Here is a 12685-nt window from a genome sequence, read left to right on the forward strand (position 1 = left end):
ATTATTCCGGTTTCGAGCGCCTTCACACAATTATGCACCGTTTTTATCATTGCCATTGTTCTCTACGCCCTAAAACGCCTGCAAGCAAATGTGGCAACCACATCACAGCGGCAGCCCACGCACACAGCGTGATCTCGGAGGTAAACAAAACGTCAATAAATGCTCGGCCTTTTCTGAATAGAGATGTTTTTCTGTCAGTCACCGCGTCCCCGGCGGGAATGGCGCCGTCACAGCCCCGCTCCCCGGAGCTTTTTCAATTGGTCTGGGCTGAGCATCACTGGCCTGCTTTCAGCCGGGGAGCGCCGCGTCCCCGCCCGCCCGTTCCCCTCATCCAAAGCCCGCCGTCCCCTCCGCGGCCGAGCACGAACACGGAAAAGGTGAGACGACCAAATGGAGCCGCGCGGAATAACAATGCGCCTAATGGAGATGAGTTGGCTTTGATTTAAGATCGGTCACCTCCCCTCGGCCGATGCCCTCAGGGGATCCGCCGCGAGCCAGATGGGCGCAGATCGACTTCGGTGGGGGAGCTTGCCGAGGGGGGGGCGGCTGGTCCCCTGACTCAGCTGCCAGCGAAGTAGGGGGTATACCGTCGGACAGTGACGCTGGCCGACCACCGGGTGGTAATTAATTTATTCGGTTTGATGGCCGTTGACGTGGCGCCAGATGAGAGACCGATGGGTGTGCCGCGCGCTGCGGCCGAGGTATCCGGTGCTGTTTGGCCGGCTCCGAGGGTGAGCTGGCAGCGCGACCCGGCAGTAAGGTCAGTGCTCTCCACTTTTTAATGCTTTAAAAATGTTCTCCGAGCAGTTCACACGGGCAGCTTCCGAACATATCCTTGCCTAGAGGTGGTTGTGAGCTCCCTGAGCCTCACGAGAGGGACACGTCTGCGGAGCATCAGCGGAGGATTGCGGTTCTCGACGCCCATCTGCTTCTCCTTCGCCCTTTTCTCCGTGAAGGGCTTAGCGTCGGACGTCGAAAGCAGACCGTCGTTCTTGCATGTTGCCAGGAAGCACACATGCACAGGTCGAGTCAAGCGATCGTACCATTCGGTGACCCGCCCTCAAACCTTCCGTAACTCGCGTCTCGGACCTGCGTCCCGCGTCGGCCACCTCAGTGCGAAGTCAGCAGCAGCATGCAGCGTGCAGCGTGCAGCATCCCGCGAGACACATGCGGGCGGTCCGGCACATCACGGAGATCATTTGGCAACCACTGAGAGCTTTACGAATGGATGTAGGCTCTGGACAGTGCCATTCAGACCGCACAATCCTTTTTGCGAACGAAGAGCGGTTTTCTCTCGTTTCGTTCCCTTTGTTTTGCTCCGAGCTGCGCGAGCCGAGCGAGCCAACTGGAGGGTCATTTATCTGGGGGCGGACAATCCGTATTTGGCTCAGCCTCGCGGATGGACGTTGAGGGAGCTCCCAGCCTGGCGAAATTTGGTGCGGTCGCTTAAACAGACGTGACTGGCAAAAATCTCCAGGGATGTGTTGCGCCGTTCGGCAAAAACAGAAATGAAACAAAGGTAGAGGAATTGAGTTCTGTTCGCCGCGTTAATAAACGTTTAACTTTATTCTCCTTGCATTGGCGAGGCAGAAGACAGTATAGCAGCACGTTAAATTCTGTTGACGGTTTTGTGTGTCCGTGCAGAAGAGCTTGCAAATCTTGACGTCCACAAGAACTGCAAGGTGCATGCATGTTATTTGCCCGCAGCAAGAAACGGAGCAAATATGAAGCTAACAAGCAACAGTTCTTTAGGCCATGTTGTTTTAATCGCCCCGCAAACCGTGAAAATTGGGTGTTAGTTGGGTGCGTCAATTTTCCAACGCCTCGGCGATAGTGGGAGGGCAAATAAAACTTTGCATAACAAATGCGGATGGGTGCTAAAACAGCTTGTAAAATGGACACGGTTGAAGCCCATGTGCAGATGATAACAGTGCGGTCGATGAGATCATTCTCGCGCGAGCAATACCACCAGGCCCGGGTCGCGTCTGTTGATGGGCTAGCCATTGTGCCACAATGGGCGTGGAGCCGTGGTAACGCATACATCAGCATTGATTCACCACCAGCGCTGGTGATGAGTATAATGCGATGCTGGTGATTTCCACTTTAATGCAGTGTTGATAGTTGCCATCAGTTTGTACCATGTATCGCGATCCTGGTATTTGGACGTGATAAACGGGATGTAAACAGCTAGACCCCGTCGGTATGATTGCAAGATTAAGCCATGACGCTTTATTGGCTCATAAACGATGGGTATTTGCAGTGATATCAATCCATACATCCAGGAGCGGCGCAAAAGGGGAGAAAGGTGCAGTTGCACTCCTAGGGTGCAGGGTGCAGTTGACAGTCAGGGGGAAGCAAGGCGCATGTTTTTGCCCCCGGAAAGCACTGGGCTCAACCTTTGAATTTTTGGGAAATCTCTTCCAGGGAATTTTTGGGATACTCCTTTTGTACACTCACACTTGAGTGCCTCCTAGCTACAATTCTTGCCAAATTCAGGTCAACCAGGAGCCATTGCTGAGCTAGGCTGGTTCGAAACAGTGAGATAGAATCGCTTTTGAACCAGGGTGGGAGTGAAAAATTACATCACAAAAAGACCGTGCAGGAATGGAAAAGTTAATTCAAAAAGTTGGAACTTATCAGTCAGTGAAAAATGCTCCAGCAAACAAAGACCTACATTTAAAGTTGGCATGAACGTAATATCATAAGCATGCCAAAACTGTTTTTGTTTTTTAATCTCCTAGGTTATATCACTGAAACAGAATGCATGACAGAATAGCAATTTCATAATAGTGTGATCAGCATCAAAAACTGTTTAACACCGATGAAGATGGGTCAGGAAACACAAATATTATGTTACTGTTTCTTGTAAAATAGTAATGTTTATTTCCATAAAGGTAATCAATTTGAGCATACACTAAAGAATCATTACCTCATCTCGTATTTGCATTACAGCACAGCAACCTATTTGTGTCACAGCAGCATTTGTGAGTCACTGATCCTTGCAAAATTTCCTACTGCCACTTGTGATGCAATTAACCAACTTAACCCAGTTTAGAGTAGCCCATATATTTAACATCATCCCAACTCACCTCACCTTTTCTTGACAGCGGCAGATGTGATTAAACATGATGGAACTTATGATTGGATGGTTTGAACTTTTTAAAATAAATTGTGTTCAATCTATTTGTGTCAGATTGTTGACACCGCATTACGTTGACAACACGCTACTCAAACTCGCTCAAATCACTTTGAATAACTTATTCTAATTGTCTTGGTTAGCCTGTCAACGACAATAATGGGTATGCTCCATGAAGCAGTTCCTCTCCTCCAAACGTAACATAACTTATAGATGGTCACAAAGCAGTTTTGCTCCTTGCCTTTCCAGCTGCAGCAAAGACGTCTATTTAGGTTTGGCTATTCATATTAAATGACTTCAAATTTGAGATGTTCGCTTCGCATTTAAAATGGGACGGCCTGATTAGTTGCTAAAAACTAGTATCTACCTCAGATTGTAACTGCTATGCAGCTGAGAGTATTGCTGTGTTAAGGAATATTGTGCATAGTACAAAACAATCATTTGCCAGTCAGCAAACAATGACAACTACAAACAGCATTTTGTTAAAACGGACATGGGGCTTCAAGCAATTTTGAGGCAAATAATCAAAAGTATGGAACAAAATAGTTTAATTACATGTCTTGCGGCATCATAATTTGTTTCATCTTATGAACAAAACTCCATGGATCAAAACAGAAAGGGCCAAATTTGGTAACATATCATGCGTTGAAGGCAGGTAAAGTTAGTAATTAGGTGGTCCATAGGAGAAATCTACTGTTTTTTTTTAAGAGCAGGTTTTTTTTCTGCTCCCGCACACAAAAGCCAGTATCTTTCGCATGGTTCGCTGACAAAATAAAAATATAACTCATATTCACCAGCCTACAAGATTAAAGTGCAAATAAGTAAGATGAGGCCTGCATGTAAAACAGCTTCGAAATGCAGAATTTCTCTCCTAAACACTTCTGCATTAGCTACGCCAGGTCTGTCCCAAAGCTATGTACGGCAGGATAATGCAACATGGCGATTTAGTGGAACTGGAATGGGTTGGATTTGTCGTTACTCACGTCATGTCAGTCACGTCACGAACCCAAAACGTCACGACCCAACGTGACGTTAGTCACGTTACGAACCCAAAAAAGGTAGCGGCTTACTAGGAGGTTGAACAAGGCAAAGATGGCAGTAAAAAAAGTTATGTGCTTTCAAATTGTTCCTTCCATTCCCTATGAATTGTTCACTTTTCGGTGCACATCAAACATGCTTGGGCGTCTGGCGAATTAATCCAACGTATGCATAAAATATGGGCAAGTTTGCAGTTAGAACATTTTGCAGAGAAATTGGTCAACATTTTAAGCCACAGATGGCATTTTAAAGGTTACGGGAAAGGAAGGGAAAATATAGCTACATCACATTCGCATGAGATCAAGAAAACAAAGTAATTAGGTAAATATAAAGACTTGAGTTCTTTGTCGAAGTTTGTAATCAACTCATTTGATTAAAACCATGTGAAATTGGCTGCTCAAATAGTGACATTTAGCTTTAAGATTTCATTAAGAAGGCATTTCTTGAATTTTTCAAACCTACATCCCAGGAGTGGTGCAATTTAGCGGTCAAGTTTCCTCGGGTAAAAGAAATACGCGGGATCAAATTCCCTGTCTATCTTTGCTCGTGTTTGTATCAGGCTTCGCTTTGATGGTGTGGTGCTTGCGTGGTGGTACCCAAAAATTGGCGAAGCGTGAAAACCTTGCATGCGGCACAAAGCTGTAGATTGTGTTGCACTTTGTAAACAAACCAAATCTGATGCGTGCAAGCGGTTGGAGTCGCAGGGGGCTCTCGGGCTTGAGGGTACATGTGGCCCTTGGCCTGTGCGTACATAGGCGTGATTCAGATGTAGGTGAGGCAGGATGCGGCCATAGGTGTCCAGGGTTGCGGGTAGCCTTGTTTATTGTTGATTGTTTTGGGTGGGCTCGGTTTGGGATTAAATCTGACAACCTCTGAAAGGGAAATATGGGTTTGATGCGTGGTTAGACAATATCAGGTCGGAAGTGAAAAATTCACATCAAATATGGGGAGAAGGAGTGAAAAATTATGTGCCATAGGGTGTTCGTTTACATCCCAATGCCGGCAACTCTAGGATACTGGTCCTAAGTCCGGCTCAGAAAACCCTTTTTCTGCATCAATAAGTTTGTTTTACGAATTAGGAGGCCCAATGTTGTTTGTGAAAGATCCTTTGCTGGCTCAGGAAGCCCACCGTTGCACTAAGAGTCCTCCTGCTTTGTACTAGGAGGCACCATGAATGCATGAGGATAACATTGCTTTTGACCAAGAGGCCCACTTGAATGTGTTAAAATTTGCACTAAAAACGCACTCAGCCTCAGCAGCTGAGTGCGTCGTAAAGCTCCAATGACAGACAGAAGGTGTTAAAAGCCCACTGCTCCTTATCAGGGTACCCTATTTTGTGGTGCCCTCTTTTGCGAGTCCCTTTGCCGGATTTGGGGACCCCTGTTTGAATCCGCGGTATCCTGTGGTGGATAAGGGACCCTGTCTTGAGGAAGGGAGGCCCTTTACTGTATCGGAAATACCACTGTGTTAGCCAGAATGCCCCAGTTCAGAACTTGTTATTTGTCGACCATTTTTCCTATGAACATGATGTACATATAGAAAAAGGGGTAGGTTTCCCCTCCCCTGGATAAAACATTGCACAGGAGGCCTTCCTGTGTGGAGGAGGTCTTATTTTGTTCAGGGAGTCCTCCTGGAAAGTTTACCACTCCGAAGCAAAATCCGTGACGTCACCACTGCAAATATCAACATAACTCACACACTTTGACAACACTCAGCACCATGTTCTTAGGACAATTTTTCTTGCAAGTACAATCAGAAATATGGTCAGCAGACCATGCTTACAGTGAAAAACACGTAAAATGTCAAATGTTTTGTGTCATGGAGGTTCTCTTGTGGCGGCTTCCACATCAGCCCTACAGCATCAACTCTTACCGACAAGTGTCTACATTACTTCTATTGACGATACGTGAACCTAACGTAAGTGATGCACCGAAAGAAGTCATAATTGATAAACATTTACATGTCATCATTTCTAGAGCAATAATTTATGCAGTCTGCGTATTAGCGACACTTTTTGCTGCCAATACTTGGGCCGTGGATCGCAAAATGCGTGGCCGCCTAACAGGGGTGTAGGAAGAATTTGCAGGCTAGGAGGAACCCCAACTGGGCAATGCAATACCCAAAGAAATAAATAACTCGTTGTGTTACGTTATTTTGTTGATTTGTTGCGCTTGTGGCCTGTGCAAGGGCCTTAATTTTGACAGCAGAATCTTAAAAACGGATGTAGGTTTTTGAAGCAAGGTTTCCCAAGCAGTACTAAAACCTTATGTGTCAGAATCATATAAAGCCCCATATGCGTCGCAAATGAATAGAGCCTGCATAGACTTTTGCATCAGAAGTAATGGCGAACATGTGTTTCTGAATAAGTCGTGCAGCACTCATGATGTGATCCAAGACCTTGCAGTAGAAATAATATAACATATTAATAAGCCTGGATAAGTCTTTGCAGTAGAATTAATATCCCGTGGAACTAAAGCCGCACCACTCTTGTCGACAGGAGCTGTTGCCGTAGCACCGATGTCAGGACATAGTTCTGACGTCCTGGTCTCTTCAACACCAAACCGGCAAACAACCGGGCTTCTTCGGCTGTGTCGTTGTAAGTGTGACATTGGAATGAGCAGACATTCGGGCGCATCCCTGCCAATCTTGAAGCAAATGCAACAGATACAGCTACAAAATAAAACACAGAATGCCTCTTAGGCGAGTTGCTTCAGGTAGCTGGTTAGACTTCGAGTAAATTTAGGAGAAAAAACTGTTTTTACAAGACTCCTGGACAAATGCGTCTTACCAGAAATAAATGGCCACGTGGGTCAAGCTATTATTTCATTTTATTACGCCTTCGTGCATTTGTGTTGTTGAAATTAATCCACAGCTGTAGATGCTGGTGCGAGATCGAAAACGGTCGACGAGATTCAAAACGAGCACATGCTGTTGCTAAGCATAGAAGAAGACGGAATTCTGGGCTTTAAAAATAGTTTTGTCCAACGTATATTCAAGATAACTTTGGCCTCAGCCTAAGTCGGAGTCTAAAGTCAGTGTTTTTCCGACCTGTTACTTATGAATACAAATCTGATTTTTTTGGGCCCTGGGCCTGATTCTAAGCGGGAACTCAAGTCTCTGCAGACTTGGTTCCTGGTTATCAAGCCTTGGCATGCGTTATCAAAAACTATTTTGTAATTCTAAGTCATCCATTCTCATCCAAGTGTAGGCTTGTGATTACGGACCAATAACTTTGCTACCTAGTTTTGAAGCCTGTAGCTGGAAGATATAGAAGCTGGATGGATGTTGAATGGCGTCTGAATGCATGAATCTAATTTTGGTTTGATTTTGAGCCCCAATTACTTCAGAGCATGTTCAGTCAGAGTCTAAGTCCAAGACGATTTTCTTTCATAGCTAGTCACTGGTCAGTGCGAGTCCGAGTCCGAGCTCAGCAAGGTCCGAGCCTAACCACGGCCGGCTCGGACCCATGTCTGCTTGGCTGACCATCATAGATCCAAATCCATCAAACGCCCGACCCAAAGCCTTGCGTATGGTCGTGTTTTCTCACCGCAGGGACGATAAGTTTCTAAATGACAATGGCATATCTCACCTAAGCATTATTAGGCGGGGACCCACTTTGGTAGCAAATCTGACATGCGTTAACGCTATGATAAATAGCAGCGGAATCGTCGTTTGCCGCCAGTGCTATGAAAGTGCATTGCCATCATGTGCTATTCTGCGTTTTACGGTTGCGATTTTGAGTCAGTGGGACACAGTTACGAAGCACCGCAAACGTTAAATTACAAATAATTCCATGATGACGACACAAAAATGCCCCTGGGACTTGACTTTTCGGTCAAATTATCCTCAGACAACGATTCATAACTTGGTTATAACTCTGAAAGACTGTAGGTTTATCAATGGCAGATGTAGGAATGATACGTACAGGGGTCACTTTGCAAGAGTAGTAGTAATAATAAGGTGGCATGGCGTTTTCCTGAATCTGCCTTTGGTCGTTAACACGCATTGCACATCACCTGGATAGGATCAGCCTTGATGCAATAGGTCGTGCTATATTCGCTTTAGTCCAACATCCTCCATGCATAGTCCAAGTACGTTAGTGCATTCGGTGCGGTGCATTCGGATCCAAGACGGTGCATTCGCGCCAAAACATCTCGATATTCACTCTAGCACACATCCCAAAAACCGTTCCTGGCTATGCCTTTAGATAATAACCGGCGCACAAAATTCGGCCACTCGCGTAAGATATATTTAGACAATTTCATCAAGTTGCAAAACGCTGACTCAAACTATTTGGACTGCAGCTCCCCCCCCCCTAAAAAAGTACCGGGAGCGGGGAAACCGGACGGTGTGGTAAAACATATGGGATCATGACCGATGGAATTGATCGCATTTGGTTACACATATTTTCAAAATTTATCATTAAAATAACTTCGACCAGTTTCAAACATGCATTCTCATGATTCCTAGCTTCAGCAGTAAACCCCAGATTAAAAAACAAGAATCGTGCTTTCAGCAAGTCACTGTTGCATTGTTAGTCTTGCTGATGTTATGAAGACCAGAAAACTGATGTTTCACGAGGAAAATTGTCAATGGTAACCAAAAAATCCGGAGCCACCGCCAACTTTTGGGAATCTCAGGAATTGGTAAAAACAAATTTAGCGATCTTATCATTGCTGATGAGGACGGGTTAGTACAAGCTTTGACAGTCGGCGAGACACTGGGAAAGAGCGACGACGATATTGCAAGGGTTTCGTTGTTTCTAGGTTATAAAAGTTATTAAGGTTATTAAGGCTTGTCATATTATTATTACAAATGTTGCCAGCAGTAAATATGAAAAAACTACAGCTTTTCTTGCTAGCTTTCAGTGGAAATATGTACTAACCGGTCTCACCGCACATCAGATGTGGGAAGTGTTAAAGGATATTTTAGAGGAAGGACGGAGAAGATTCATTCCCCTTAGAAAAATGCAAGAAAATGCTCTAAGGAGACCCATGGCTCCTAGAGCAAATGTGGAAATTTGACGGCGGTGAAGGAGAAGGCACATGACGGGCAAAACATGCAGGACACAGAAAGCACTAAAGCTGTGTATAGGATTACAACAAAAAAGCTAAAGCAGGAAATCAGGGCAACCAAAAGAGCATCAGAAACATGGCTAGCAGACCCGCTCCCGGGACGTTAACATGTTTTTATCTACTTACAAATTCAGATCCGAGGGATCCTCTGTCGATCCTTCAAGGAAAATGGAAAGCCATTAGTGGAGGACAGGGATATTGTAGTTACTCTTGGTGGGTAGTTTTGTTCAGTTTTTTTCAAAGGAGATCATGTGTGATTTCCTGGAAATAGGCAAAATCTTGCTGAAGGCGGTCTCGTTGATTTGACGGTGACCGAGTGTATGGTAAGGGATCGCTTGAAGCAAATCAAGGCTAGTAAGGCGACCAGACCAGACCAGGTGTATGGTAGAGAGCTGAATGAATGTGCTAGTGCTTTAGCTTATCCTCTTATGTTGATATTTAGTTGATTATTGGGTTGCTTAGAAGCACCTGAAGACTGGCGCAATGCCAATGTGGCACTGATCTTTCAGAAGGGGACCAAAGCAAAAAAAAAAAAATGTCAGCAACTAAAGGCCTGTTGGTCTAGCCCCACTAGTATGCAATGTTTTAGAGAAACTCAAGGCTAGCATTCAATCATACTAAGAAAGGTATCACTTGATAAATAGAGTTCAGATGGTTTTCTTCCTGGAAGATCCTGCTTGACAAATCTTCTAGAGTTGGTGGAGCATGTTACTAGTCAGGCAGATAAAGACAATAGTTAATATGCTGTCTATCTAGATTTTAGTTAGGAGTTTGATAAGGTGTCATACCAACGTCTGCAATGTCAGTTAAAATTGTATGGAATTGGGGGACAAATTCTTGGCTGCGTGAGGGTTTGGCTGCTAGACAGGACAACAAGTGGTGCCCAGTGGTATAAAATCTCAGTAGTAGAAAATGAAAGGTAATGTTCCACAGTGGTCGGTGTTGGTCTCTTTGCTCTTTATCATTTTGCGAGTATTATTCACAATAGGGAGTAAGGTGCTAAAATTTGCCGACTATTTTAAATTGGTAGGGTGTCTAAAAATACCGACCAGGTGAACTAAGTTTAACCTGACTTAAACAAATTAGCGAACTTGGCTTCTCTGTGGAAGAGGTCATGCAATGATATAAGTGTAAGATGATTCATTCGAGAAGTTTTTGCGATGAGGGCATTAGTTATTAAATCGGAGACCGAGAACAAGACCACATCAAGAAAGAAAAAGTCTAAGGGGTTATGATTTCTAGGGATTTAAAGGTTGAAAAAATGTGGGGCTGTTAGGAGCAATGCAGTTTGGATACTGGGGCTTATCAACAGGAATGTTCATAACGAAGGTAGGAATTTTGTCAAAAAATCGCACTTAGCTTATGTCAGACCACACCTAGAGTTCTGTGTGCAGCGTTAGTTCCCATGCTTCCAAAAACATACACATAAGCTGGAAAGAGTACAGCGAAAAACAAGCAGGTTGATAAATGGGACTGGCGGCTTCGAATCAAGAACAGGCTTAGAGCCTTGGATTTGTAGTCACTGAGATATCGTAGACTTAGAGAGGATCTGATAGAGGTGTTCAAGATTATGAAAGGGATAGACAAGATAGATCTATATGAAGCACTAAAGATTAGGCCGAGGCATAGAGAAAACGAGTTTCAGTTGTGAAAAGGTAGGAGCAGAACTATGAAGAAGCGCAGACGTTATTTAGTCAAGGAGTAGTGAACCATTGGAATGGGCTATCAAACTGAGAAATATGAAGCTTCTCGAGCGACATTTAAAAGCCGTTTGGACAAGTCCTACTGGTCTAAAGATCTCATTTGTCGCTGAATTCATGCAGATCAGGTGGCAAGACTAGTTTCAAGGATGTGTACGTCACCTGAGGAGGGCTAACTTTGATGGGCCCTTGTGGCTCTTTGTTATCCAAATGTCTCAATGCATTACGTCTTTAAAGTGTCTCTGACATTGCATATTTATGCCAATCAGATCTTGGGCACAGGGAGCGTATGTGGTCATGCCAGGCTCTGGGTGTTGTGCGCTGCAGATGGATTAGAATATAAACTCCTGCCACTCGGCCAAATATCAATCCTGGGCGTTGTAAAAAACCTGTTAAGACATCCGAATGGCTTGTTGCTTCAGTTTCAATGGCAGTGTAACATAAGTAAGCATTTTTGTGTTAATTTTTAATACATTTTTTCTACCTTTAACAGTACGACCAGCAGACTCATGCTCTGCAACGTGAGGATTCTTTCTTCGCCACATTTACGTTTAGCTTTTCGTGGATCACGAATAGCATTGCGGGCAGGATCAGCCCGCAGAGATGACACTTCTGTAGCAAAAGTCAAGGTGAGTAGCATACCCTATCTCTCACCTGTATAGAAAGTCTGCACCTCTGCAGGCTCCGCCCGACCATTAGCATTCTTCACTGATTGGGTTGAGAGGGGTTGACTGCAAGAGGCAGGTAACGCGCGAGCGGCCTGGCGTCGAACACACCCCCGGCAAGCGCGGCAACCAGTGCTAGCAATTAGCACCCCAGTCGACTTTTGACAGCTAAGCGTAGCACACGCTTACTTTGTCTTGTAGCAGTCTTGTCAGCCGGACCATGGCAAGATGTTTGTTAAATTAAATATAATGCTTATTTGTTCCCTGATGACGATCGTTGTCCAAAAATCATGGCCTCCGGCAAAACGTGGCATCGGGTTGTAACAAAGGTCGATGGTTCCTGACCAAACACAGTGGTGCAACTGATGTCTGAACGCACCCACAAGAGTACAGTTAGTGGCATTGTGCTTCGTGTAGGGCTCCGTAGAGTGTAAACATTCGTGGTCGCTGGTCGTAAACAGTGATTCAAAACGGACGGATTTGCATGTCGATGTTTTCTCAGTCCTCTGGTGGCATTCGAGCATCCCTGGTTGTCCCATCAGCTGTTGCTTACGACAATGCAATCTAAATAATGATTAAGACTGATAACAACATTAGCATGCTCTGACATCCGTGGCGGGGCAGGCTAACGTTACTTTAGGCGCTCGGTATTGGCCCTTGAGTGGCATGACCTGCTGAGGGTGGTGGCGGCCGCGCTTAAGATCAGGTGACGTCAGAGGGCGGGATGGACCGCGCCGGGCACGTTGAGCTGTCACCAAAAAGTTAGACCGTTGACCTGGAATTTCACGATCGGATGGTAGGAGTTAACCTGGAATTTCACGATCGGATGGTAGGAGTCAGGGCTCACGCAACAAACACTGTTAAGGGTGAGCTCTGATCCCAGAAATCCATCCATTCAAGTTTCGAACAGAATCTCTGAAAAATGGTAACATGGGTACAATTTCAGTCATTGGTAGTGCCACAGCTGCATAATGGTAGCATGAGCCATAGAACATCTATGCTACCTATGTATGATTTGTGATGTAGCAACGAAAATGTCAAGTGTAAAAGCATCGAAGGAATGTAAATGTA

This window comes from Pollicipes pollicipes, unplaced genomic scaffold (genome assembly GCF_011947565.3).
Source record: "Pollicipes pollicipes isolate AB1234 unplaced genomic scaffold, Ppol_2.1 Scaffold_6138;HRSCAF=7277_pilon_pilon_pilon, whole genome shotgun sequence".
NCBI classification, from domain to species: Eukaryota; Metazoa; Arthropoda; class Thecostraca; order Pollicipedomorpha; family Pollicipedidae; genus Pollicipes; species Pollicipes pollicipes.